The sequence below is a fragment of the Bombus impatiens genome, unplaced genomic scaffold, assembly GCF_000188095.3.
Source record: "Bombus impatiens unplaced genomic scaffold, BIMP_2.2 scf_0064, whole genome shotgun sequence".
Taxonomy (NCBI): Eukaryota; Metazoa; Arthropoda; class Insecta; order Hymenoptera; family Apidae; genus Bombus; species Bombus impatiens.
In genome coordinates this window covers 1024772-1052369 of record NT_176483.1, presented here as the reverse complement: position 1 = coordinate 1052369, position 27598 = coordinate 1024772, and the positions used below count along the sequence as shown (strand labels likewise).

The 27598-nt window shown below is 40.6% G+C and overlaps 1 long non-coding RNA gene across 1 annotated transcript; it reads right to left on the bottom strand.

Moving 5' to 3' along the window:
* Positions 1–17847: 17847 nt before the first annotated feature.
* LOC112214065 lies at positions 17848–19845 on the bottom strand. Its single transcript, XR_002947990.2, has 3 exons — positions 19496–19845; positions 19142–19419; positions 17848–19054 (listed from the first exon to the last, which is right to left on the bottom strand). It is a non-coding gene; the product is annotated as an uncharacterized LOC112214065 (long non-coding RNA).
* Between the last annotated feature and the right edge of the window lie 7753 nt (positions 19846–27598).

Below are 27598 nucleotides of genomic sequence, written 5' to 3'. Positions count from 1 at the left end.
TCTTGGAATCTGCTTGGCGTTGAAAAAATTCAAGATTCCGTCTCGTTTCCGACGTGATTCTAATCCAAGATTTTTGCCACTTAAACGTTTAATTCTTTTTAGATTCCTTTTAGAAGCACGTTAATGACAATCCTATCGATACGGATAAGCGGAGAGCGCAATTAAGTTTGCGACAAAGCGCGTTCTTAAATCTTCCTCTTTCTTGATCGGACTTTCGCCATCGACCGTGTGCGCATTGTCGCTATAAATTGGCCGAAGCGCATCCGTATAACTCTAGCGAAGAAATGGATGAAAATTTCCAATCGTCTTGCTTTCTAATCGCGCTGCATTGTATTCGAAACGAGCGCGGCTCGCAGTTGAAAATCTCGTAGACGCGTTCCCGTTTGAGATGGCTGGAACTTTAATAATGGGGACGTACTCGTGGTGGAGTAAGAGCAGCATAGAAATAATATTTAACGCACGTGTGTGTACGCGTGAGTGAACGCATGAAAAATCCCAGCAGCGTAAAAATTTAGCTCCGTCTCGGAAACACCGGTCTCTTCGATCTTTCCGACCCCTCTCAAAACGAGAGACGTCGTATTCACGAACGTCTAGTTGTCATCCTCGAGCTACGTAAACGAAGAAAAATTCGATAGAAGAGGTCGAGTCCTTGGAAATCAAACTGACGTTCTTGTCGTGCTTCCAGTCTTTCTTTGCTTTATGTCATGTTCTTCGCTCGATCTATACGAGGGAACCGCGCTGCTATTATTTATTACGATATCGTTAAAAATCCATGAAATATCCGTATTATATCGAAGCGATCGTGAGAGAAGAAGACGTATATTAAATGTCGTATTAAGCGTTAACGAAGGAATTTTTATTTAATTTGTAAATTTAAACGAAGGACACTAACCGTAAGACTCTGCTTTTCTTGCAACGATCATATCGTAGTTTATGTGTAATTAACCGTTGAAAATGACAACGTGAGTTCGTGCTCGCTGCCATTCATATGCGGATGCGTTAGTTATAAGAAATAGTAACTAAAAGATAATCCTAGTTACAATCGATAGGATTAAGATGCCTTTTTGTTTTTATCCCTAGTTTTTGTAAGCGCGTGCAATAAAGGTTTTTATGGCTCAGAACGGTGTGATAGATTTATCCATTCGATAAGATAATAACTATTGCGATGAGTATAGAAATAACAACATTAACGAATAATATCTAGATTTTCTTTCAGTATATTCGTAGTTCGTCAATGTAGTAATATCGTACTGATAAATTTATCGTTTGTAATTTGTTGCTTCGTAATTAACAATAATTTATATATGTTATAAATGTATAGGAGTAAAGACGTCTTTCAAAATTTACTTTACTATTTTTAGTAAATAGGATGGAGATATAAAGTACAATTAAAACTTGAGAATTACGAAATTTCGATGAAATGACAGATGAAAATTATTAAATTGCGTTTAACCTTCGCGCTATGATTTTAAACGCGCAAACTAGAACAAACGTCGTGGAAAATTGAAAGAAGATATAGAATCGACACGAGCCACGGAAACAGTTGCTCGTGCGTTGTTAAACAAACGGCGGAGATAACCGTAAAAAGCGTAAAAGTTGTACGGTTCGTGAGATGAATGAGGTAATTACGTAGCACTGGCGAATAATTCTATTCGCTGCGCGTAATTCCATCGAGGCAATCTTGAGCAGTCAAGAGAGCGTAGTACGTCCCTGAGGAGACCGTTTGAAAGCTGTAAAGGGACACGGTCGCCATAGACTACCTGCGAACCCGTAAAGTCCCACGATCTGTGTACTCGAAAAGCCAAGACCCGTGATGAATCGTTCAGGTAACTACACTAGCGAGCAACTTGAAAATGCAAGCGGACTATAAAGGTGTTAATACGAGGATAATTGATCAATTCGAATTCACCGCTACCAGAGAAGATCATGCGCTATTGAACACGCACCTTTCGATCTCGTTCTCTCAACTAGACCTTCTATCCTAAACCGTGACATCTTCGCAGCTACAGTCGTCGAACTTTTACCTTCGAATCACGTTCGTCTGTTTTAACAAACGAAAGTGTGTTTAGTTAATTTAATTAAATGACATTAAGTGAAAAACGAGAAGTAGTAGTAGAACGAAAGAGGTAAATATTTAGCAGGACACACCTTACAAAAGTTTTGATACTTTTGATCGAACAAAATGTTCTTTGAATTTCTTTTTGAAGTAGATGATTTTTGAAGTAGACGTAGAAAGGCGTATAGCGGCGTTTTATTTCTCGTCGGTACGCCGTACAAAGAGCTTCGGACATTTTTTTGGAAAATTGCAAGGCGTGTAAAAATCTAGAATTTCTTCCGACACTTGGGAAACTCTGAGCTCCTTCGTAATGTTCGAATCAGTTCAATGAAACTACGTTGGTTAAACCTTTTCTAATGGGCCTGCGTGATCCTTTCACGTGGTTTCTGCTAACAAAAAATAATCCATTATAAGAGGAGAAATGGATAGAGGCAGCAAAGCGTAGGACTATTTCTCTGCGTTCACGTGGCTTTAGAAAGGATGGCCGAAATAGCGCATGTGTCTATAACCCTTCGGAAAATCCGATCTGTCCAATAAGTAGGTACTATACACCTTTCACATCGCGTGTTAATAAATCAGATCTATCCGTTCTACCGTTGTAAGATCGTAAAAAACGTTTCCTCCGTTAATGTTACATTTTACTTTTGTATTTTACTTCTACGAACACCTGCTATCGTACGATACAATGGAAGTTATTCCGATGGAATTATTGGAAATGCGCGGAATTCGTCGCGTAATTTTTCTTTCTAACAAGCGCGTACAACTCGTCGTACGATTCTACTAATAAAAAAAAAAAAAAAAAATGACGATATTCGTAGAATCTTCGAAAAATCGTCACCGTAAAGAATACTTTACGTAAGCGTAAGGTTTGTTTATTGAATTTGAAACGTCTTACGAATATAAAGAGGAACGGGACGAACGATCTTTCGACATCGAACGTTTCCCTCGTTCGATACATCGATTAAACCGCGTAATTCGACGTTGTCGTAGCTTGAAATACGATGTATGTAAATACATCGTTTTGATGATAGCCGCAATTTTTTAACAAATTACGTAGTAGGTACGTGCGTAGCGAGGGGTTCTCTTTAAAATGAATAAAACATTCTCTTGCTTCGCGTTTCCTTTAAACAGGTGTGCGTCTATACCAAGCGGGGAAAATGAATCATCAATTCGGGACGAAGTAACACGTACGGATAAATTTTTAACGAAGTGCAAACGCATGCGTGTACAGTGCACGGTATTGCGCGAACGTTGCAATCCCGTTACTTTCCAGTTTATTTATATTTATATCTGAAAATCTCGTTGTTCTTTTCCAACGTTCTTACGTATCTTAAAAGCAACAAGTCGAAAACGAAAAAATCTCGACAGAGATTCGTTTCGCTCGTCAAACGTTACAACGAGTATTACACTTTGCATATCTTATATCGTGAATAAGAAGGAAGGACGAAGTGGAAGGACGGAAGACTACTGGCAAGATTCGGATGCGGAAACGAGACCGAAGCAAGGGAATACCGGAAAGAAGAGGGGGGAAAAAGATGCAGACTATGCAGAATGAAAGAAGAAGACCCGAGACGTGTAATAGAAGAATGTGAAATAACGGGAGGACCAAAGGACAAAGAAAAAACGCTGAACGAGACCGGAAAAGGTTTAGCAGAACCGAAAGCAATAATAGAGAAGAGAAGGAGGAGGCACAACAAGCAGGCTAAAGACCAAAGTGGCGCAATGGTTTTTAGTCATTAGTTGATAATTTATAGTTCCTAATTTTTAGTTTTTAGAGGTAGAACGAGCAACGTAGTGCGATAGAATAGAGTGGAAAAGAGAGGAGGTAGACACGTAAGAAGAGAAATAGACGCAAGAGATGTAAAACCGAAAGTTCGTCCAAAGCCGAAAGGCACGCACTAAGCAATAATAATAATAATAATAATAAATAACAATATCGCGAATATTTTCTTCTATCATATCTTTGAATCTCGTATCTCGAATATAGTATCTCGCACATACGCGTATTTTATTATTATGCCGCACGATCGGAACGAGGAACTGATCGCGCGTATCGACGATCGTTTCTCATATTCTCTTGAAATCCGAGGAACTTGCCAACGATAGAAACACGCGTTTCGATCGAGAACGATCGAAAGGACGTGGCCAGGGTTAAATTTCCCCATGAACTTCCGCGGTCTATCGATCGAATTTATCGCCGTTGTAAATTAAACGCCAGTCTATTTCACCTACTTACGAACGGTGGTATACATAGATAACTTAATTATGCGAGAGCTTGTGCATCGGAAAACGGCAGAAGGAAAGAGAGAGAGAGAGAGAAAGAGACAGAGAAAAGAGATTTAGGAGATATAAGCAATAAAATAACGACAGTTGTTCCGTTGGCGATCTATCGACACTGTAGCGAATAGCGCGAACCAGTCGGTGGTGTAGCTCCGCGGTATCATAACACCAAACGCCTATTTGTTAGACGATAAATATGTAAGTGTAACACAATGTCCCTCACCCCCCGTTCAAGCATAGCCAACCCATCCTGACGCATTTCCAGGGGGTTGCGTACGAAGTGTTAACCTCGACTATACCGATGACTGAGGGGCGCGGTACGCAATATTAAATCATACACGTTAGCAGCCGCAGTTTCGATAGCTGCTACTCGCTCGCTTACGCTCGCCCTTGCGCTTGTATACGTGTACACGTTTGCCAGGTCACGGTACGCGACCCACGGGGATAGGTAAGTGGAGACAGATGGTGTCCGCGAAGTCAAAAGTTCCCAAATAAGGGCTCAGCTACGACAACATCGGATAGATACGGGAAATTGGTGGCCGATTGTAACATACCGCTAATTGTAACACGTTTCTGTATACAGTGACTCGCCGAGATATTTGAATATCGCAATCGTGAAAAGCTTTTAACCCTTTGCGCTTTTTTGGTCGAGCGTAGCAGCTACTCGAGATGATTTAGCGTATACGCGACGAGCGTCTTACGGCTAGCGTAACACGATTTTATATTCATTATATTCTTAATAATTTATCTATATTTCTATCTTTGAAAATATGATTTTGTAATATTAATTTCTGTATTTTTTTTCTATGATAATTTATAAAGCGTTCTTGAATATAATCGATCTTATTTCTCAACAGTTCGAAAACAAGTTCATCTTCGTCTTAGATAATTTCACTTCCGAAAACCATTTTCGTAAGGTTTCTAAACTATGATACTTTTGCTATGATCGTCGAATCGGAACTAACGTTGGAGACGTTGTCAGAGACATAGTTTCGGAGGGATATGGGATTAAATATTTTATCTCCATTTTAAAGTCTAACACTGTACACTTCCTGACAAAGAACGCAAAGAGCTAAGGAACCAGTTTACGAATTAATATTGCACTTTCATCAATTGGAAATGAAATCTAGCAGGGACTGTCGCTTCTCGCTCGCCACTGCAGTTGCAGCACGGAACGCCGTGGTGAGCGAGAGTCGCTTCTCGAGTTCAAAGGATCGAGAATACGAAATAGCATAAGAGGAGTCTGAAAAAACTCTGAACACACTCTTCGGATACGCGATATTTTAGTAAAAATGTGAACTTTATTTCATCAACGTACGTACTGTTAAGATGCAACGCGATTCGTTTATTCTGTCGTGTTTTATTAAGAAAAGAGAAGCAAAAACGTGAAAAATACGATGTTATATAAAAGTTACATATATATACACCTATTATATGCAGGTGAAATCATAAAAAAATAGTAGGCCTGAATATCCTACAGGCCCCTCCTACCCAGACAAGCATCGATAACGTCTTGCTCTCTTTCCACTACGTGGCCATTCAATTTCACTCGATGTAAACCGTCGTTCTTACTACCTCGAACGTTTTAAATATCTTTCTCTATCTGTAATGATTTATTTACGTATACGCGACGTATTTGAAAAGAAGAAGAAGAAATCTAAAGCACCGATAACGTTCAAAGGATACAGCAACTTACGTTCTCTTGTAAAGTTGTATCGAACGTTGACGAAGAAACGTAAGGCTTGAAAAGACGCTTCGAGTAAATGAACAGCATTTACCTCGCTGACACATTTATGGTCATAGAAAGGTCTAGTTAGAAACACGGATTGCCGTCATCTTTAAGTTTTCATACGCGCGGAATACGACAGCATTGCGAACCAAGTATGATCGATATCATACCACTTTATTTTTACGTTCTATTAGCATTCTCAGTTTCGCCAAGAATGTTGACGTTACCACAAAACTTTGCTGCGTCGCTTGAGAAACAACCTTCCCTTTCTTGCATCGTCTTTCTTTCTAATAAGCCTGTGTATACTCGTCGATGGATACAACAGGCAAGTATAACAGACAAGAGTACACTCGTCGAACAAAGACTTTGCTTCGGTACGTTCGACGAGTATACTCGTCGTAGCTTGTATTTACTTACTCGTATATTATATACTTGCCTGTTACATCTATGGACGAGTATACTCGTAAAACGTATCGAAGCAAAGTTTTTGTTCGACGTGTATACTCGTCGATGGATACAACAGGCAAGTATAACAGACAAGAGTACACTCGTCGAACAAAGACTTTGCTTCGGTACGTTCGACGAGTATACTCGTCGTAGCTTGTATTTACTTACTTATACGTTACATATTATATTTATATATTATACTTGTGAATGTGATAAGAAAAATGACAGAAAGAGCGGAAATTGGGAAAGAATTGTTTAAATTGGAGTCAAGTCTATTTCGAAATATTTGTGGGCTACGAGTCGAGCTTATTGCAAGTTAAAAACGTATTTAGCGTAATAAATTTGTTTTGACTGTTCGCCGAGAAATAGTTTTTACAGCAACAAATGCCCGTGAACTTTCCACTCGCCATGCATCGATCAAAAGAGGTTCTACAACACGGCTATAGAACTGGCACGCTTATGTACAAAAGTTTGCAAATAAATTACGATATCATACAATGAATGTTTTTCGTCAGCCGCGAGTAATTGACGTAAAAAGAAATAGTACAGAGGATGGAAGAAAATATGGAAATATAAAAGGTCGTAGATTCTTACTTCTATGAAACTGTGCTTTTCGTATTTCTTAAACGTTCGTTTCTTTGCGAAGAACAGTTCGATAGAACGGTCGTTCGATAATAGTCTCGCGAGACGATATATTGTCCGTATATGCCATTAATTTGAATAAAGTAAAGGAGAGGATGTTCGTGAAAGCGGCAGAGCAATCGACCTGTACGATTACAGGAAACCTTTCGTTATCGAACAATAGCGTCTTTCGATCAAGCTTCTGTCATACCTAAGTAGTTCATAGAACGAGGAGGGGAAAGGCTGTATAGATTTTTCTAGCTCGTTTATAATACACGAATTCTTACATCGCTGAAAGATGTAGGGATTAGCTATCGAATTATCGTTCGTCGTTAGACGTAATTTAGCACGGTCGTTAAAATCTTTATACGTATCTTCGTAATTAATCCTTTTGTACGATTGAAAGAACAAAGACTTGCCGTGCCAACGCAACTGACGACATCCAAACGGTCAATGTACGTGGTAACGTACGTAATAAATAGCAAAATATAATTACTCCATAAAACGCCGATCGCGTAAAACGGTCGCGAACGTTGCTTCCAATTTCTAATTCACCAGCTTAATTCGCGTAGCTTGGTAAAATTCGCACCGTTACTACAATTCGATCACAGTGTTCGGATAGGTTTATGAACGATAGTGTAGGTATCTATCTCGGTAATTAAATACGCGGTTCGTATTTCGTGGCACGAACCGACGTAACAGGATCGCGTTTACAAAGTATCGCACAAGTATTTCGTTATTCGCGATCGATGACAAACGAAGAGGCAACTACGAAGCATGTATTTCCGGTCTGTGATTAGATAGCAACCGGCAAAAACGCGTCTAACAGAGTTTCGTGCCACGCAAAGGCGGTGATCGTCGATGCTCTGGCTGTGGGAGATCCTCCACCTGTCTTTACCACTGAATAGTTCGAATAATGATGGCTCATCTCTAGGCGTACCGTTACCGCATTATTAAGGAGCTCGCATAGAATCGAGTAAATATCTAATACGATAATAGGTCGGCCAACTTCTGTCACGCCTACCTTCTCCACGAACGCTTGCCTTCTTCGCTACATGGAATAATTATACTTTAATAAATTACGTTAGTCGAATCTTTTTCGATAACAGTTCTAACCGGCGCCACTTTTATCCGAGGATGCTTGAACGGACGGTTGAAAACATCGCGACACATACCGAGGGTAACTTTTGATTTTTATCGTCTCGCGCGGCAGACACTCGCGAGGCAGCGACTAGGAAAATTACGACTCGTCGATTGTCGAACGATCGGATTACGGGATCCAGTATACGAATAATCGCGTTTCCAGGTAAAATAAAATCCATAGCAATTATCAGGCAAGATCGATCGTCGCTCTTGGAATTTTTGAAGCGAAATTAAACGGTAATATCGATAAAATTGGGACAAAGAATTTCGTAGTAGGGCCACATAGGCGAGAAACACGTTGCACGAAATAAAAGAGCGTAACTTTGTTACTCGTTTTACTCGTAGAGTTCCCAGTGTTTCTGCTTTCGCAACCACAAAGCAGGAGAAAAAAGAAGGACGAAAATTACCGTAAAAGTACTTCCAGAGGAAACTTTCTCGGAACGTGGATCGCGTAAACTGTATTTTACGAACTTAAAACTACGGAAAATATCAACCACCGTGACACGATACGAACAAATACACGTACGTTACGAGCAAGCTTTTCTATCAGCTTGGAAAAACCATCGTAATCTCACAAATTCGGCTCGACGGGCGACAAAGTATCACCAACGAATTTGACGATCTGGAATATCGGTTGCGTCGTCGCGAGTTACGTAAAGAATAAAACAGACGACTAAGGTGTTGAAAAAAAAAATCACGATCGCGAGGAAAACAAAAGGATCGAATTTTTGCCTCGAATCGATATCGAAAAATCACGTGTTTCATGGAGCACCCTGTATAAAGGTGGAACGCGTAGGTACAGGATCGGCCGAATAAAGACATCAATTACGAATTAACGGCGAGAAAGGGCGGATGGCACACATTCTTCTCGGTTGCTTCATAAATCCAAGTTCAGAATTCGGCACGGTTCACGACCGCGGTCGGCTTTTCGGAGTTAATAACGTCTCTATCAGCGAGAACCAGTAGAACGCGGTATTCACGGCGAGAATCTTGGCAAAGCGGTACCTTTGCATCATTTAATATTTAAAAACAAGCCATAAATATGTCGCCTCCGCGTGTTGGTCGTTTAAAACGCGACCGCTGGATTATGGGTGAGAGCACGTCGTCGCCGAGGTCGCCCTAAAAGCAAGACGAATGCTGTGTTGAAACGAGCGAGGTGTTATAACGACGTTGCTCTGTCGCTGTCGCAAAGAACAGTCCTTGCCACCTTATCGCGAAATAATATTTCCATGGAATATCTGATTCTCCAAATTTACGTTTTATCGAGACGCGTCTACAGCGCTGAAACGAGTGCGTATCGAGTACACTAATATTTGTTGAGAAACGTACCAAAGTTTAATTGGATGCGGAAAACCATTGGACAATCGATAATAATTATTATCTAGTGTTTTTTATTGTATTTATAGACATTAGACTGGAAAGTATATTCGATGTTACGATAACAATCTCTTTCGTCGACTTTTGTCAGAAAATTAGACGCGCGCTTAAATTTGAGCGATCCTTGTGAATGTAATCTTTGCGTCCCAAGTTACCTTTGTTCATTACGCGCTATTTTACTTCCAGAACAACTACCTAAGATTACGTACACGTTCGATAAAATATCGAGTTATACAGGGTGGTTGGTAACTGGTGGTACAAACGGAAAGGGGGTGATTCTACGCGAAAAAAGGAGTCGAAAATATAGAATACAAATTTTTCGTTCGAGGCTTTGTTTTCGAGAAAATCGACTTTGAACTTTCGCTCGGTACGCGTGCGGTACGTTATAACGGATCTCACTGTAGATCGTTGTCTCGATGAAAAAATTAAAAAAAAAAATTAAGCTAGTCATCTTTTCCATTTATTTAGCAAGTTACTAACTTGAAGTCGAAGATATAGAATAAAAATTTTTTGTTTTTTTAATTTTTCCAGACAACGATCTACAGTGAGATCCGTTATAACGTACCGCACGCGTACCGAGTGAAAATTCAAAGTCGATTTTCTCGAAAACAAAGCCTCGAACGAAAAACTTTTATTCTATATTTTCGACTTCTTTTTTCGCGTAGAATCACCCCCTTTCCGCTTGTACCACCAGTTACCAACCACCCTGTATATTGTATTATATTGATAAATATCGAATTATAAATATAAACTAATTCGTAAAATGTCTTCGTAATTCCGTTTATGCCTAAACGTACTACGCTGTACGGAGTAGTATTTGTACCGTACGTGCGCGCGCGCCAAATATCAAAAGATCGGTATAGTACGAAGATGCGAAAACCTGTTTCCCATGCGGCTTCTGTCGTTAGGACTCTCGAGAGTCAAATGAAGACATCAATTTGTTGTTTTTCATAATAAACGGAGGGCTTAAAAAGTAGGGATCCGTTCCGCGCACCCCGTTGCAAATGGTGGAATTATTTAGTGTTGGAAAACCGTGTATGGACTGTACCCACCGTGAAACCGCCCCGCCTAAACAGTGCGTTAACCGATGATTTACGAGGCGCTAGTTTTTGGCCCTGTTCTAACAACCCTTGCCAAACCTATATAACCCTCTTTTGCTTTGCTCCAGATCTAGTTATGCGCCTATTGTCGTCTATCCCTCGCGTCATTCCACACATGCGCGTCCGATGTTCGTTCGAGATTCACGTTTCCTATCGCTTAAACATTCCTCGGGGAATTTATCTTGCCTCCTCGTAGGACTATTTTTTATCGAGTTTTAGAGAAACGTCCAAAGCTTTGAAACGCAGAGAACGGCGTGAGATATCTTGAAAAATCATTGTAACTTGGAAATAACGTTCGAACGAACGATTTGTTCGAAATATCGGACGAAAGAACCGAACATTTTCGAAGAGTGGAACCCGTCTATCATAGCGCGCGGAAAATAGGAAAACAGCGGACTGCTGAGAACGTGGACGATGTTTCTACTTATTTCGCTGTTCGTATTATCGAAATCTCCTTATCCGCTTACCGTTAAACGACTTTCGTCTGTTTCGTCTGTTCTCTTGGTAGATCGATACGAGTTTCGGTTTGTATCTATTGGATAAAAAGTCACAGAACGCGGTATGAAGCAAAGAGTCTACGCAGGTGCGACACGAATTCGCACGAAACCATTTAAGGAAGGTGCTTGTACGTGGGGACAAAGACGCGAACAGACGTTCGAATTTATTCATTATGTCGTGTCTTGTCTTGTGGGAAGTTTACGAAGTTAGAAACGCGAAAGAAAGTGGAAGGGACGAGATGAAAAGTGTAGTATCGCGTGTAAAATTCAAGACGAAAATTCAATACGAAGACAGACCGTGGTAGTAGGTCTGTGGATAATTGTATAACAAGATATAAATATAACACGCGTCTCGTGATGTCAAGACGTTGCCCAATGACATACGACGAATACGTTGATACCAACTGCCCTACCTTTTAATCTTCGTACACGACCACTTCCTTCGCTTCTACCTTCTCTATTTTCTTTCTTCCACTCTTCTTTCTTTTCCCCCTTCCTTTCTCCGACACGATTCGATTTACCCAGTTACGTTTTACTTTGTCCATCGTCGAATCACCGACTGCCAAGCCGCCGCGTGTCGTCTCTTTGCAAACGATTACGGCGTCAAAGTAATCGCGCGAAACGTTCGAATTTTATTCAACTGACAGGAGAATTAACGCGCAACCGTTGCAATCGCGCTTTCACATTGGTCTTACGTAAAGTTACTTTTGAGGAAGGCCGTATCGTTGGCTTACACTGGCGCAAATATCGCGCGTCCAGTGTTAGCGTCGTCGAGAAGAGCGGTTTTAACGATCGAACGAGACCTTTTCACGTAACAAAGCGGATACAAATGCGGGACTAATACGGCACAGAGGAACAATCGACAGGTATTTGTTGCACGTAAAAACTCTTTCGCAAAAGGTGAACGTATAACGTTGCTGCATCTTTAAAGAAAATACTTTTTCAACTGTTAAAACTGTTAAGATATACGATAGAACTTACCGAAAGAAAATTCTATCCGATCAATGAAATCTACTGGTCCGAGCTTCGACTCTTATTATTTATACGACACGCCGTATTCGAGTAAAGTCGAATTATATACAGCGTGTGTATCGTTAAAATTGTGCGCTTTAAATATTTCTCTTTGTTTCTCATGATAAAAAGAATATCAGAAGAAAATGTCGTTTCTTACGAGAGAGTAAATATTATGACAAACGACGTATTTCTCTGTGGCTTTTGTATTCTTCGAGATTTCAATGTCACCTGTGTTATTTTACGATATCGCGTGACGTTTAAGATCGAAATCGATTCGACGATTTACGATACAACCTGGTTTACGTGACTGATTGGTTACAAAAAAATTCTGATAATCCTCGTGGCTAGGAATAGACAAGAATAACGAAATAACTGCGATAAAGAGATTAGCGAGGCAAATTTATTTTAATAAATGCGCAACGCGATACTCATTGACTAACTTCTATCCATTTCCCTAAGTAATCAATAAACATTCTATTTGATAACGTACGAATTATCGTCGAACGCGATTCCGATGTATTCTTTCATACAGGGCATTCCGATGTTGCAGCAAGTTTCAATTATCCTGCTAAATGTTGAGGAATTAAGACGACGTTCGATCGCTTCGAGACACCGAAGAATCTATCGAACACTTTGACCGCCACACCGAAATCACGTGTTTCGCTGAGGACGACACGAGAGTATTTTTATCATTCAAAGCATATAATGGCAAAATAATAATAAATCGATGATGTAAGACAACGTTCTTCTTCAATGGACCGTTTATCTTATCGTTGATCACGGGTGACCACCGTGAAGTCTTGGTAACAGTTGATAGCGACATATTACAACGAGGCTTCGTTTATTTCAACAAACCATTCGCTTTCGTTATTTCGTCGCAAGCAAAACGCGCAGAATATATCGTTGAAACGTGTAGAAGACATTAGTAAACGGTATTTGCTCATTGTATATGTCGGGTTAACGTTAGAATTTAGGGCGCGTAACAATTCTTCGTTTGGATTAGCCATCGTTTTACGAAGCAGAGATTATATTTACACGTATATACAAGACTTTCACAAAGTATAACGAATATTGAGTTTAACGAATAATGAGTTTAACGAACGCTATTAACGATGTTCTTGGGTTCAAACGAATCCACGGTCAACGGGATAACTCTTTGCTATGCGTAGAATAATTTTAGGCACAAAATACGATTGTTGAGACGCTCGGTATAAACTGCTCGATGTGTCACTCTCCAGGGCGATCGCGCGAATAATAAACTGATGGAAATTTTCCTCGCTGTACGATTGCATTTGTTTGTTATATACTCGTTGGAAGCATCGAGAAAGTTTCAATCGCCGTTGGTAAGCGGTTTCTGCCTGGAGTTTGATTATTGATACAACGCGTGTTCCATTATATCGACACCTCCGAGGTACAATTCCACGTGGCTAGGCCCGTTCTTGAGACCGTATGCCGCCACAACCGCATTTCTAGGGAGAACCATACAACCACCCCACGCCTCCGTCAGGCGAAACGTGCATCCCGTGACCGTGGCTACGTTCGGCGACCAGTTGTCACCACGAGCCCAATCTCGCTATCGCAAATCTCGAACAATTACAATCAGATCGAATGACAATTGCTTAATTACAGCTATGATAAAATCTAGATTGCGATGTTGCGGGATTATCCAAAATTCGAAAGGCTCCGGTGTTCTTTCATCTCCGACGTATATATAATAGCAAGGTATGTGCACGCTTCTAACTTCAATTATATTATTATAAAGCAGCATTTACGATTATTTTCTGAGCTGTGTTTATAATAATATTCGTAGATTACCCCTCAAGCATATTAGATGCAAGATTTGTTCTCATTTCTTTTTATCGATGTTCTAATAAAAATGTTTAATCGTTCAATGGGGCACTTTTTATTTCAAAGTATCTTCTATTCGTCGGTTACGTTCAAAATACCCTAATTGTCAATTTTCATGCAATTTTTACAATTGTAAGTGGTTGAGTCTGGTCATCGATGACCATCGTGGCGTCACGGGAGAAACCTTGGCCGATCGTGTGTGATCGACGTGACAGTCAAAGCGTTAATGGCCCAGATGTAAACGATCGATATAAAAATTTGTATAATTTTCATCATTCAAAGTACGTGGAGCAAGCTGTCGATAAAAGACGGTCGAGTAGCGTCGTTCGCATACGGTTTCGTTTCGTTTTGTTCGAGCTGAAAGATTGTACGCACTCGCGTAAAAATGTTTATGTTTTCGAGAGTAAAAATTGTGGCGATCGAACGAGCCACAAAGGGTAGGAACCGTATCGTTTGTTTCGTGTTTTAATGCATCGCTTAACGCTTAACGTGTAAAAGAGGTCAAGGTATGTTTTATAAAGATGCAGGCAAAGGTTCGCAACAGAGGTACGTGTATTCGCGCTGAGCAAACTCACGCGATAAAAGAATAAGATAGTAATCTAGATATTGAGAGGAAGAAAAGAAAAGAAGCAAGGACGGGTAGAAAATAAAAGTGCACCGTGAAAAGAACAGCACTGAATCATAAGAAACCAGGGTCCGATGCTCCTGTCGGCTTGCGTTACCATGACGTTACCATTATATTACGCATCGTATTATACCTGCAATTTTCAACTGCTATCTAAAAATCCGATCGCTTTAACTTGAAAGTCCAGTTCTGCCAGTGATACAGAACTTGCTCGGCTATTAAATAGCGTTTACTTGCTCGCAACTTTAACGTGGCGGCGCGACTTTCCTTTTGCAAATACCTAAAGTTAACTCGAACGAGGATGTTTTTCGTCATTGCCGATTTAACGCGTTCGAAATTGTTTCCATCACAGATAGATGCAACCTGATATTTAGACTCGCGAAACTCGAAACCGAAACATTGTCAGGTTTCGAAACTCGGAATGCTTATCTTTTTCATTTTTCTTTCTCTTTTTTGTTCTTAAGAAATATAACTATTTTGACTGAAACTACGATCTTGGCAGACTTTCTTCGGAAAATGAAGCTATACATCGGTGAAATCGAGGCAATTAAAACGAGTCTAAGCGTAAACTCGATCGGATCGTAATTATGCAAAGAAAAATAAATTCCCATTGTCTGTTCTCATAGGAATTTATGAAAACGTACATGGCGCGTAAACGCATAGACATCGACGATCGACAAATTACGTAATATCGATACGTTGTAAATTCCAAACTAATACGAGCAATGTGATTTCTATTGCGATTGCAGAAGTGGAAACGAATTAATAAATATGTAATAGTTGTTGCTCAATATTTGCCAGATGATTCGATATAATCCTTCTAACGCGATATAATCGTCCTGAAATCCCCCGTGTTCGTGTTTTCAAAGCGGAAAGATAAGACATCGATAAAGCACACACATCGTTTTCAATTACATTCGCTGTGCATGCAAACGCATGCTACTGTTGAGTGCCGGGACGAGCAACACATGTCCTTTTCCTCCTTCGATGTTTGCGTTCTTATCTCGTGAATTTTGTGCTTTATCTCTTTATACCGGAAATCAAAGATCACCGTCATTTTTACCCCTCTACCTATTCTTATCTGCGTCTCGCAACGTGTTTTGTACGAAACACCGCTTTGGACCATAGGTAAAAAAAAAATCTCCTATAAAATTTACATATCTTCGATCTCGTTCGACGAGCTCGATATATTGGGTTGGCGACTAAGTGATCGCGGATTTTATCATTGGATTGTATCGACAAAATCCGCTATCACTTAGTTGCCAAGCCAATATGTGTTTTAAAAACAGATCAAATTAATATCGATTAATTCCAATAATATTGGATAGATATTGGAGACGCGACGAATTAAAATATAAAATATAAAATATAAAATATAAGATAGATAGGAAAAGTTAAAGAACGTTTTCGTTACTTCCTGCGACGTTCTCTCACGAGATCGACACCCTTTCGTTCCTCTGCTTGAAAATGACGTTTGTTGGAAGGGCAGGTAGAATCAGACAGCGGGTAGAAACAAATATTAAATGCGGTCAAGGAAGTGGAAGTAATCGAGACCGACGATGAATCTCGTAAGCTGCGAACTGTCCCATAAAACACAGTGCGACAATGCGAGCAACGTGCTGGATAATATAATATCGTAACTACGTACCTTTCTAGACGCCGTAAACTGTGTCTTCCTCAATAACGATTCTACGACTCCCTTTTGTCGATCGAAAATAGTCATAGGATGCGTTTTTTTATTTTTCCGTTGAACGAAAACAAACCATTGAGATCGAAATAGTTTACGAGACAGCGCGACAAATCTCTACCTACCTTCTCCCTTTTGTTTCTTATTTTTCCATTCGCACGTCCACCTCTTCCGACACGAAACCTTCCGACAAATACGGACGAAACGATTCGTCGTTCCTTTTTAATTGTTATTTATTCGATTATAATATATCGCAAATAAACGGCCAAATATGTTCGATTGGGCGACGATAATACGCTGCTGTATGGGATTACGTACTTAACGGGATTAAGTGCTGAATTAGAATGTTCTAAAACGGCGTCTTTTTGTGATTTTTTTACCTCCTAAAAAAAAAAAAAAACACAAAAAGACGACGTTTTAGAACATTCTAATTCAGGACACCCCCTTAATCGCGTAGACACCGTTAAAGGAAGCGAGTACGTTGGCATCGATGGAATTGCGAAAGAATCGATCGATAATTTCCCCCAAAGCAGAACCCCATTAGCGTAAAAGACGCGCAAGTGATCTCTGTAACGTATGTTTGTTAAGCGAAGGTTTTCGCGCGGATTATAGAAACGAAGAAGAGGCGAGGAAAGTGGTTCTCTTTGTTTGTCTTAACGAACAAAAGCACGTTGCTGGAGAACGTAGCGAGAGAGGGAGTGTTACCCTGTCCTTATTTCAGACAGACAGACAGACAGAAAGACAACCTAGAATTAAGTCATTCCGTTTGCCCGTCATGATTACGTTTCGATTGAGGATAGTCGCCATTTTATGCTTAGAAATTGAATAGATGTGTGCAGGAAACGCGGCCATGCTACTCGGTTCTTTGCTGACACGTATTTTAACAAGTAAACTACCTCGAAACAGTCTAGTCTCATTATCCTGACACGCGTATCCGTTCTCCGTTTCCCTTTTCGTTTCCTGCGTTACTCTCGTCACGCTGCGGTCGTTTTTATTTGCCCGGAGTACCGTTTAACTTCCAATTCGAAAACTAAGCCAAAGCTACCGAAACGAGTTGATAGAATATCGTTGTACGCGCTACTGAAACATAAGTAAAGAATGGAGATAATACGTTACAACGTTCTATCGCGCTGCGGTAACGAAATAAAATCAAACACAAAAATTTCTCCAATTTCACTCTATGGTTTATCGTCTCCTCCACAGGAGTTTTCGTCTTAACGACATCGCACTCGCCTCGCTGAAGAAATAAAATAGACAAACTGTTATTTACACGTGTTATTTAGCGATAAAGCTCGAAAAATTTAGCGAACGTGCAGCTGGACAAATTGCAAAGTAGAAATTAAATAGTAAAAGAAAAATACGCGTTAATCGCGCTTTAAACGCGATTTCGTACGAAAGAGGAAGATTCGAGGGGACACGAACTTGGAAAGCTCGAGTACGCGTTAACTCGCGGCTCGAGATGGATAATCGGTGGAAAAATAATAGCTCCGTGGACAGTTTCATCGAGGAACGATTTTATAATAAGTTGTCAAGTTTGATAAGTGCGCGCTATTAATTTCGACGTTTGTTACGCGCCCGGGTGGTCGAACGGGTCTCCTTCATTTTGTCAGCCGCGCGTTTTATATTAATGTTTTCTTGACACGGAAAAGCCACGAGTGCAGTTCTTTTCATCCGACGAAAGCAAGCTCGATCCTTTGGCCGGCCAAACGACGTTGGCTGCCGCGCCTTTGGACGTATACGGACACGTCCGTAGGGTGCTAATGACGATCGATTATCCTGTATACCGGCGGCACCGTCTTCCTGCTGTTATATCTGCTACACCTCTTCTTTATCCAGCCTTCTCCTTCGATCGTCGCTTTTTGTTTGTATAATATGTACCGCAATCGCTCGAACCTATTTGTCGCGGACACCTATTAGGTCTCCGATCAAAGGCTCTCATATTTCAGCGGATCTGATACGAAACGGACCGGTACGACGAGTTCCACGCGCGGTCGACTCTGTTGCAAGAAGGCAATTGAAAAATCTCTGTAGATGCTGTATTTGGTGCACGCATATTCCATCGAGGTGGTAAGAAATGTGACAAGAACAGAGCAGTGGCATTCTAGTTCGTAGTCTACGATGACGAGATTTAGTAAGCGACGATAACCAACCGAGCTAATTCCTAAATAAATTCGATATGCGCGAGAAATGCGCAGAATATACGGATAGAGACGCGCTTATGCGTATAAATAGAAAATATATTTCCATTCAAGTTCCATTTGATCGCCTGATACTTATGGACTTACGAGGGCAGTGTATGTCGGATCGTGCTTGGTTTGGGTTAGGATTTTATAAAACGAAGCCACGAACCGATATCGAGCGGATAGCTTAACGTAGTTCGCGAAAGTTCGGTTTTCTCGTTCGTTGAATTCGATTATCCTAAGATTCGATGGCTGTAACAGTCGCGTAGCGAATCGACGAACGCTATTGGAACGGACCTTGTGAAATAAAATATTTGTTTCCGGTAAAAAGGATCGTCGACGTGTCCTACCGCTGTAGGTGCTCCTTGATACCTGACGTCTCTAAGAGGATTACGTATTACCCGCGAATTCGAGGAGGAAACAAAACGGTTCGTCTTCTCAAGCCTAAAACTTAAGGAGATTAAAAGTTAACCCTGTTTCGTTCTACATCGCTAAGAAACTTAAGGCAGATTAGCGGTAAGTTCGGTATAACATTACCTTCGCTCTCGCTGATCCTGTTACATCTTGCCTGGAATTAAAAATATTGTCATCCCGCGGGATTATACCAACGGATATCTCCGGCCTTGTCAAACACGAATAAAAGTTTCGTCGAATCTCGCTCCTTGGCCACCTTTTCGTCATCGCCTCCCAATCCACCTGTACGATCGGAGTTTTGCAACCTTCGATACGCGGTTCTCGTAGATTTTTCAATTTTTGCGGACGATTTAAGCTTCCACGGTAGCAGCTGTCGAGTTATGGAAAAGATCCTGTGTACTCTACCGAGTGAAACGACTGTTATTACGTTATAAACGTACAAATATGTCGAGACGACGATGAAAGTGAAAACCACACCTGGAAGACGCGCCATTTTTTCCTCGTATTTCTCAATTTATTTGAAAAACCGAAGATCCGTGGAAAAATCTGATTCGTAGCGGGCGACAGGGCGGACGTTTGTGCCAAGGAAAGCATCAGGGAAACTACAAAGTGGCGTTCTATTTCTAGGATAAAAGCGAAACGCCTTGGCGAGACTGGCGGCGATGGCAGTGACCTTCGACGACGATACGTAGCCGCCTGCCTACCGCTTGGCGCGTACGAACGCAAAACGCGCGCGATTATTACTTGCCAACATTGAGTAACAGTGCGACCGCCGCCGCCACGCGCCTTGCCAAAGTATTTCGCTTTTATTCTAAGAACAGAACGCGATTTTGTAATCTTGCTGCGTGCTCTTCTTGCCAGAAACGTCCGCTCTGTCGCGAGCTCAAATTTTTTCTTAGACCTTTAGTTTTTGAAATAAATTGAAACATATAAGGAAAATACGGTGCGTTTTGGAGGTGTTCTTTTCGCTTTGTAACGCGATAACCAGACAATTTTTTCCTATTCGATTTACAATTAATTAGATGGAAAAAGATTACTTCGATTTTATCGGAGATACTTCGTTTTGTATTTATATTTCTTATCTTTCGAGTTTCAACCGAAGAAGGAAGATAAACTTAGAAGATATAGCTGCGATGACACAGCGAAAGCTTTGCCTCTAATTACAATTTCTTAAGAAGTCGGTTTCATGTCGGAATCGTGTCAGGCAAGAATTTGATCGTCTTCGTCCTAACCGTCCGGTTGCATCGGGAACTGTAATTGTTTTGGTTCTTAAAGCAGCCCTTCGTTTGTCGCGCAATAACCACCTGTCAAACTCTGCTCGATGGTACCCGCTACCTAACTGGAACTTAATCATAGCTCCACTCGTCTCGGTCGTATTCGTTCTCTTTTCTTTCTTCCATCTCGTCCTAACGATTCTCGAAGCAACATTTACACCCACAACAACGATTCGTCATTCTCCCTTCTCTCCGCTATATAACGTTCTTCAACTTCCTACCTCTTTGTAATACACAAATATACCATCGACGCAGGGTTTATAAATCGTCATCGATCCAGCTTGAATTCCATTCCTATAAAATACCTTGGGGAATAATTTTTGCGAATAAATTTCGTCGAATTTTAAACGATTATTTCCGTTGAAGCAATTACCTCAAGAAAAACTCTACATCTTTATTACGATACTGATATTACGCAGAAATATTCTAAATAAGGAGAGGTGCAGTGACCTTCGACGACGATACGTAGCCGCCTGCCTACCGCTTGGCGCGTACGAACGCAAAACGCGCGCGATTATTACTTGCCAACATTGAGTAACAGTGCGACCGCCGCCGCCACGCGCCTTGCCAAAGTATTTCGCTTTTATTCTAAGAACAGAACGCGATTTTGTAATCTTGCTGCGTGCTCTTCTTGCCAGAAACGTCCGCTCTGTCGCGAGCTCAAATTTTTTCTTAGACCTTTAGTTTTTGAAATAAATTGAAACATATAAGGAAAATACGGTGCGTTTTGGAGGTGTTCTTTTCGCTTTGTAACGCGATAACCAGACAATTTTTTCCTATTCGATTTACAATTAATTAGATGGAAAAAGATTACTTCGATTTTATCGGAGATACTTCGTTTTGTATTTATATTTCTTATCTTTCGAGTTTCAACCGAAGAAGGAAGATAAACTTAGAAGATATAGCTGCGATGACACAGCGAAAGCTTTGCCTCTAATTACAATTTCTTAAGAAGTCGGTTTCATGTCGGAATCGTGTCAGGCAAGAATTTGATCGTCTTCGTCCTAACCGTCCGGTTGCATCGGGAACTGTAATTGTTTTGGTTCTTAAAGCAGCCCTTCGTTTGTCGCGCAATAACCACCTGTCAAACTCTGCTCGATGGTACCCGCTACCTAACTGGAACTTAATCATAGCTCCACTCGTCTCGGTCGTATTCGTTCTCTTTTCTTTCTTCCATCTCGTCCTAACGATTCTCGAAGCAACATTTACACCCACAACAACGATTCGTCATTCTCCCTTCTCTCCGCTATATAACGTTCTTCAACTTCCTACCTCTTTGTAATACACAAATATACCATCGACGCAGGGTTTATAAATCGTCATCGATCCAGCTTGAATTCCATTCCTATAAAATACCTTGGGGAATAATTTTTGCGAATAAATTTCGTCGAATTTTAAACGATTATTTCCGTTGAAGCAATTACCTCAAGAAAAACTCTACATCTTTATTACGATACTGATATTACGCAGAAATATTCTAAATAAGGAGAGGTGCATATTGTTGTACCCTTGAATTTACATTATGTTTTGGGTTGCAAGGTCTAGGAACGGAGGAACTAATACAATAGAAATCTGATAGAGTCGATCGAGACGTCGAAGAGTAGAGTCGAGAGAGCTAATCGAGTCGTCGAAGAGTAGAGTCGTTAGAGTTGATCGAGTTGTCAGTGTTGTAGTAGAGTTGTTAGAGTTGTCCGGCAGTACCACGCCGCTTTTCCCCAGAAGCGACCTGGTGTCCGTGCGGATTTCCTCCGCGTTAATATAAAAAAAAAGAGTTGTTAGAGTTGCTAGTGAGAGAGAGAGAGAGAGAGAGAGAGAGAGAGAGTGTGTGTGTGTGTTAGATTCGTTGTGACGAGAGTTGCCAAATAACTGTAAAGTTATTTGAGATAGACACGAGTATCGCATTTAGTTTCAGTTAAACAAACATCGTTTTCTGTCCAATTAATACCTGTATATTCGATTCATTGTTAATAGATTGTAAGTAATCGGGGGAAAATGTATATCTTAATTTCCACGATTTTACAAGTGGGAGGAACTACAACAAATTTCTATTTGCGTTCCCAGTAGCCTCTAACCAAAGCTGTAAAGTTAACTATTTGGGTAATGTCCTTTTGCTGTGACTACATGAACGTGCTCCTTATTATTCCATTGTCTAGTAACACTAAGAAAGCAAGGATCTGGATCAGCATAAACTTACACTTGTGCATTATACTTATACCTTTGTACTTTTCAATTACAAATTTATCCACGCGTTCTTCGATCGGTCAACCTCAACCTGGACGATTTGTATTCTACGAACGTTTCGTTTCAGAAAGATGGTAACTAAATTCCGTGACAAAACCAAACAACAGAAAACTACGCGTTTCTTCGACTCTGCTACTTGTCTATCCGATGAATATTCGTATTGTAACTTGAATCCTGGCCAGTGACGTTCGAGAGACCGAGGAGCTGATCCATCAAGTTTCGTGATTCCTTTATCAAAACGAACAGAAAAGCGTGCAGAGGGTTATACGCACAGATACTTGTTAAATATAATGGGTTAACCCACGGGACACCGTGTACGGACGAGATTGGACACACCTCCGATTCGCTGGTGTCCATTCGCTTCCGGAACCCGCCTACGGTGCAATGCCAAAACAACCTCGCTGCTATTGTCTATCGCAATAACGTCGCCGTGATTGATGGATCTGTTACGTCTCTCTCATATCGTTGTACGAATCATAGACGCTTTCTATATTAGAAAAGATGTAGGAGCTGAAAAACGCTACGACAGCATCGTTCCGGTACGAATTTCTTTCGAAATATAGCCCTGAAAACCAGGTAACGAATCTGACCGGTTTTACCGAAATACTTGGTTTCCTATCAGTCGGATCGAAGCGAAGACAAAGGTATGGATTCTCGTTACTTTTACGACTGTGTAGGTGTTCCGTTGGCCTTAAGAAGAGTCGTCGGTACGCCCTCATCTACCAGAAGGTCGTCGTTTATCGTCCTCGTATTTAGCAGGTGCAAAACGACCGATGGTGTAAGACCTACGTTGATGTTTTTTTTTTTTTTTTACAAAGGGGTTTATTGAGTCCAGAAAATACAGATTTTAAGTACATTATTCGCAATAAACATGAATTTTTGTAATGGTATGTTAGGCAAAGGTACCGATACATCGCGGTACGACGTAGCCATGCTGTATTATGTGTCGGCGCTTTACATTTTTTGTTGTATGATGCGGTTTTTGGGTTTAAGCCTCTGGGGAGCGGAGCTTTTATCGGGTATCCATATTGTTATCGTCTTCGTATGATCGAGAGGAAAATTAGTCTTCTCTCCGAGAATTCGTCTACGTTACGATAAACCGTGCAACGTGTTCCTATCGTCGTCTACCATAACGACGACGAATATACAAAAATTGTACTCTTCGCTACGAATATTTGTGAAGATTAATTTGGCTAACCGACAGTAAGCAACCGACAATTATTCGCGTCGAAGGGAGAAAGACGGAATTGAACGTACGTGCAGCGAGAAATCTCAAAGAATATCGAAGAGAATTCATCGGTATTGGATCCATGGCAAATCTTCCCTCGGGATAACTCGGTTTTCTCGAAGGACAGATAATTCAGGGCGGAAAAGTCCAACCTCCTAGACCGTGTGCTTGTCGGTTTGCCCTTGTAACGAATTCTAGCGCGAGAAAAGGCGCGGACGTTTGAAAGGATCGAGCCTGGCAATGATCGAGAGTGATGTATTGATCTTCGTTCGTGCCACGCGTTCGCTTGCAGTTGCATCGAGCCACGGTTCTCCATCTTCTTGAAAAGTCAAACAGACTGTTGGAAGGCTTGTTCGTGTACGCCAGCCCTCTTCCCTTTCGTCGTTTTTCCAGATATTCAAAATGTATAATATGGATTTAAGAATCCCAAGGGGCGCATCGATCGACGGATTTTCAGTTAACTTTTTCCAAGCTGAAGAGCTTGTATTTTCACATAATTTAACTTATCTAAAACAGCAAGGTTACTTGTACATGAAAATTCTCACCATTCTAACGCACTGCTATTTACAGGGTGGTTGGTAACTGATGGTACAAGCGGAAGATGGTGATCCTACGCGAAAAAAGAAATCGAAAATATAGAATAACAATTTTTTTTATTTTTTTTTTAATTTTTCCATCGAGACAACGATCTAGAATGAGATCCGTTATAACGAGACGCGATAAAGTGCACGCGTACCGAGCGAAGATTCAAAGTCGATTTTCTCGAAAACAAAGCCTCGAACGAACAATTTTTATTCTATATTTTCGACTTCTTTTTTCGCGTAGAGTCACCCCCTTTCCGCTTGTACCACCAGTTACCAACCATCCTGTATATAGATATAGATGTGGGATGGTGTGACGTCAGGGAAAGACGTGGCGTGAGGGGTGATTGTTTATAAACATTGTCAAGATATGTTAGTGTTGTCAAGGAGTGTTGTGAGCGTTTCCAAGGTTCGTCAAGGGAAAGTGCTGTCAGAGTTGAATTTATCGTGGTCGAGATAAGTTCGTCGTGTTGTTGTGACGTAGAATTAGTGAGAAACGAATACGCGAAACGCGATATTATATTCGATTTTGTGAGAGTGCAACGATGTTGTGTTTATCATACTGTTTTTTTTGTCAACTTATAATATAACATTCCCACATAGATAGATAGACTGTTCACTGTTTAAACGTTTCACGCCTTTCGTAATTGGATCGGATCGATGATCGTATCGGTTGAACGCAAATTCAGATCATCGAGCAACTGTATAGTTTGTTGAAATTATTCAGTCGAAAAACGGTGTATTTAACAAACGCATTGAAAAAGATCAATTTCTCGATCGACGTTAGGGTAAAAGGTGGACTTTAGCGAACGTAAAGTCAGGTAGATGAAAATTGGAGGAAACCCTTCGGAAATTTATTATCGGAAAACGGTCCGACCTTCGACATCAATGGATCTGAAAATTGAACTTAAACGAGGGGGAAAAAATCGGTAATTTCGTCGAAAAATCGGTGCAACGGTTGTACCGGGTGATCCGTACACCTGAATTACGTTCTACAGAGCGGAGGCTAAATTTTTGGACAAAAAACTTCAATTGCCGAACCAACCACCCGTTTGATTATACGTAATGATCGACATTTGATTCTGGAATAACCGCGGATAAGGTTACACGTACGGGGTAGTCGAAGAGCCCTTCAGCTTTTGCGCGGATTGATTTATGAAAGTTGCCAACTGAAATGATTTCCGTGAAATTTTTTTCCCCGTTGAAATTATAAAAGTTAGAGGCGACAGTCGTGCTAACGATAAAGCGACGGAAAAACGAAACGCAGATTTTTTTTTTTTTTAATTACGCGCGACGCAAAGTACCGTCGAAACACGGTTTCGTCCGTCGATTTTGATTTTCGATAATTAACATAATTAGTAGCCGATGCGATGAGAAAATAATTGTAATCGAGGGCCGAGACAGACGAAACATCGGTTGCGACGGATCGTAATCCCGGAAACGAGATTATTCGAAATATTTTATAATCGAAACGTAAGCGTTTTTAATTTTAATACGAAAGAATCACGCGCTACGTGGTTGCGTCATTAGCCGATACTAACTTTTACGATATACTCGGAATAAATATTTTATATATTTAGCTCCGTTAACGCTCTACTCGCCCGTTTAAGATGCAAACGATTCTTTACATGCAGAATTCTAATACGATTTCTTCCTTTCTGACGAGCGTAGATCGTACAAAACTGTAATTATATTACGTTACGTGACAACGTGTAGCTTCGTAGTTTCGAATTCCTCGAGTTTACAGTTTTCTACGAGTGGCTGAACCTGATATCTTTCGTTTAAATAGCTGTTTTTATATACTTGTTTCTCTTTAACGCTGTCCGTTATTATACCTAAAACACGTGTTTCGTCGCTTATTTATTTTACGATGCGAGATTAGAGCTACTCTATCCCTTGATTTCTGTGAAATAACGAAACTCTAACGATTACCATACGATATGGCATAATGTAATATTTTGTCCAGAATATAAATGAATAAAAAGTACGGTATAACGTGTTTTTAATGCTTTTATGTCGTATATCCTCTATATAATATTCTATATTTAATTAACTCGATCAAGAAGAGCGTCATCCATATTTGGGTGACGGGGCCCCCACGGAAGTATACCCGTCACACAGATACGTGCGACGAACGTGTTAAGCTTAAAACTCGATTTTTACGTAACGACCATCGGCCTTAACGCAAAGAGCCGAGATAACCAAAAATGAAACACTGCCACTTGTCGTAGCAGCCAACGAAGTAGGAATAAGAACTCGTGAAACGATTTAAGAAATTATTCGAAGAAAGGAAAGCGGCCAAATGAAAGAGACATTTTTCAAGAATTCACTTTTACTCGGTAGCACCCAGAGATTTTCAAGAACAATGGCCACACTGATGATGACAAACGTCTTGTAACACGATACTCGACCATATGCCGTCGGAAAACTACCCTCCGGCATTAATCGTGATACAGCGAAGCGTCTGTGTACGTACAACCTTGCGGCCAATAATGAAACGAAACAACATCATCGAGCAACAAAGGAGGCCGTGACCTGAAACCCTGCAGCTCGATACAAATGTGCAGATATGCAGGGTTATAGAGTTACACAACGGGACCGAAGCCCTCGAGGGACGAAGAGGGCATGGCTTCTTACCAATCGAATTTTTCTAGTTTCCATGCAAGCTGTTATCGAACGATCGCGCGTTATTCGTTACAACTTGCGGAAATTTCACAAGTTCGACTATTAACGAAATGGTATAGGTTCCTAAGGATGTTCTATGTTACGCCGATGTGTGCGACGTTACGCGTCTTCGGCATGTCGGATGTTCTCGTTTCTACGTTTTCAATTCTTGTACGAAACCATAATAGAAAGAAGACTGAAGAAGAAGCATCGCGCACACCTCGCAATAGAAATAAAATAAACAACTTGGAAGATGGAACCCCACTATTATACCACTAAGGTATAATATTTTACCAAATGTCCTACTGGACAGATTGTAAAATTTAAATTAAATAAAAAAAAAAATTCTTGTATTAGGTCGTCCGGAAAGTATCTTTCCTTTAGAGACACGTGTTTTACAGTGACGCAGGCATCTTTGTACAAACATGATCTTTAGTTTGATGGAACAAAATGGATCATACGTAATTCGATAAAATAATATAAATATGGTTGTGCATCCATTATTTCCTTATAAAACGAGAGAAACTTTTCGGGCTACCTAATACATGGCGATTAATATTTATCGTAGCTTGTACACACCGAGGATCGTAAT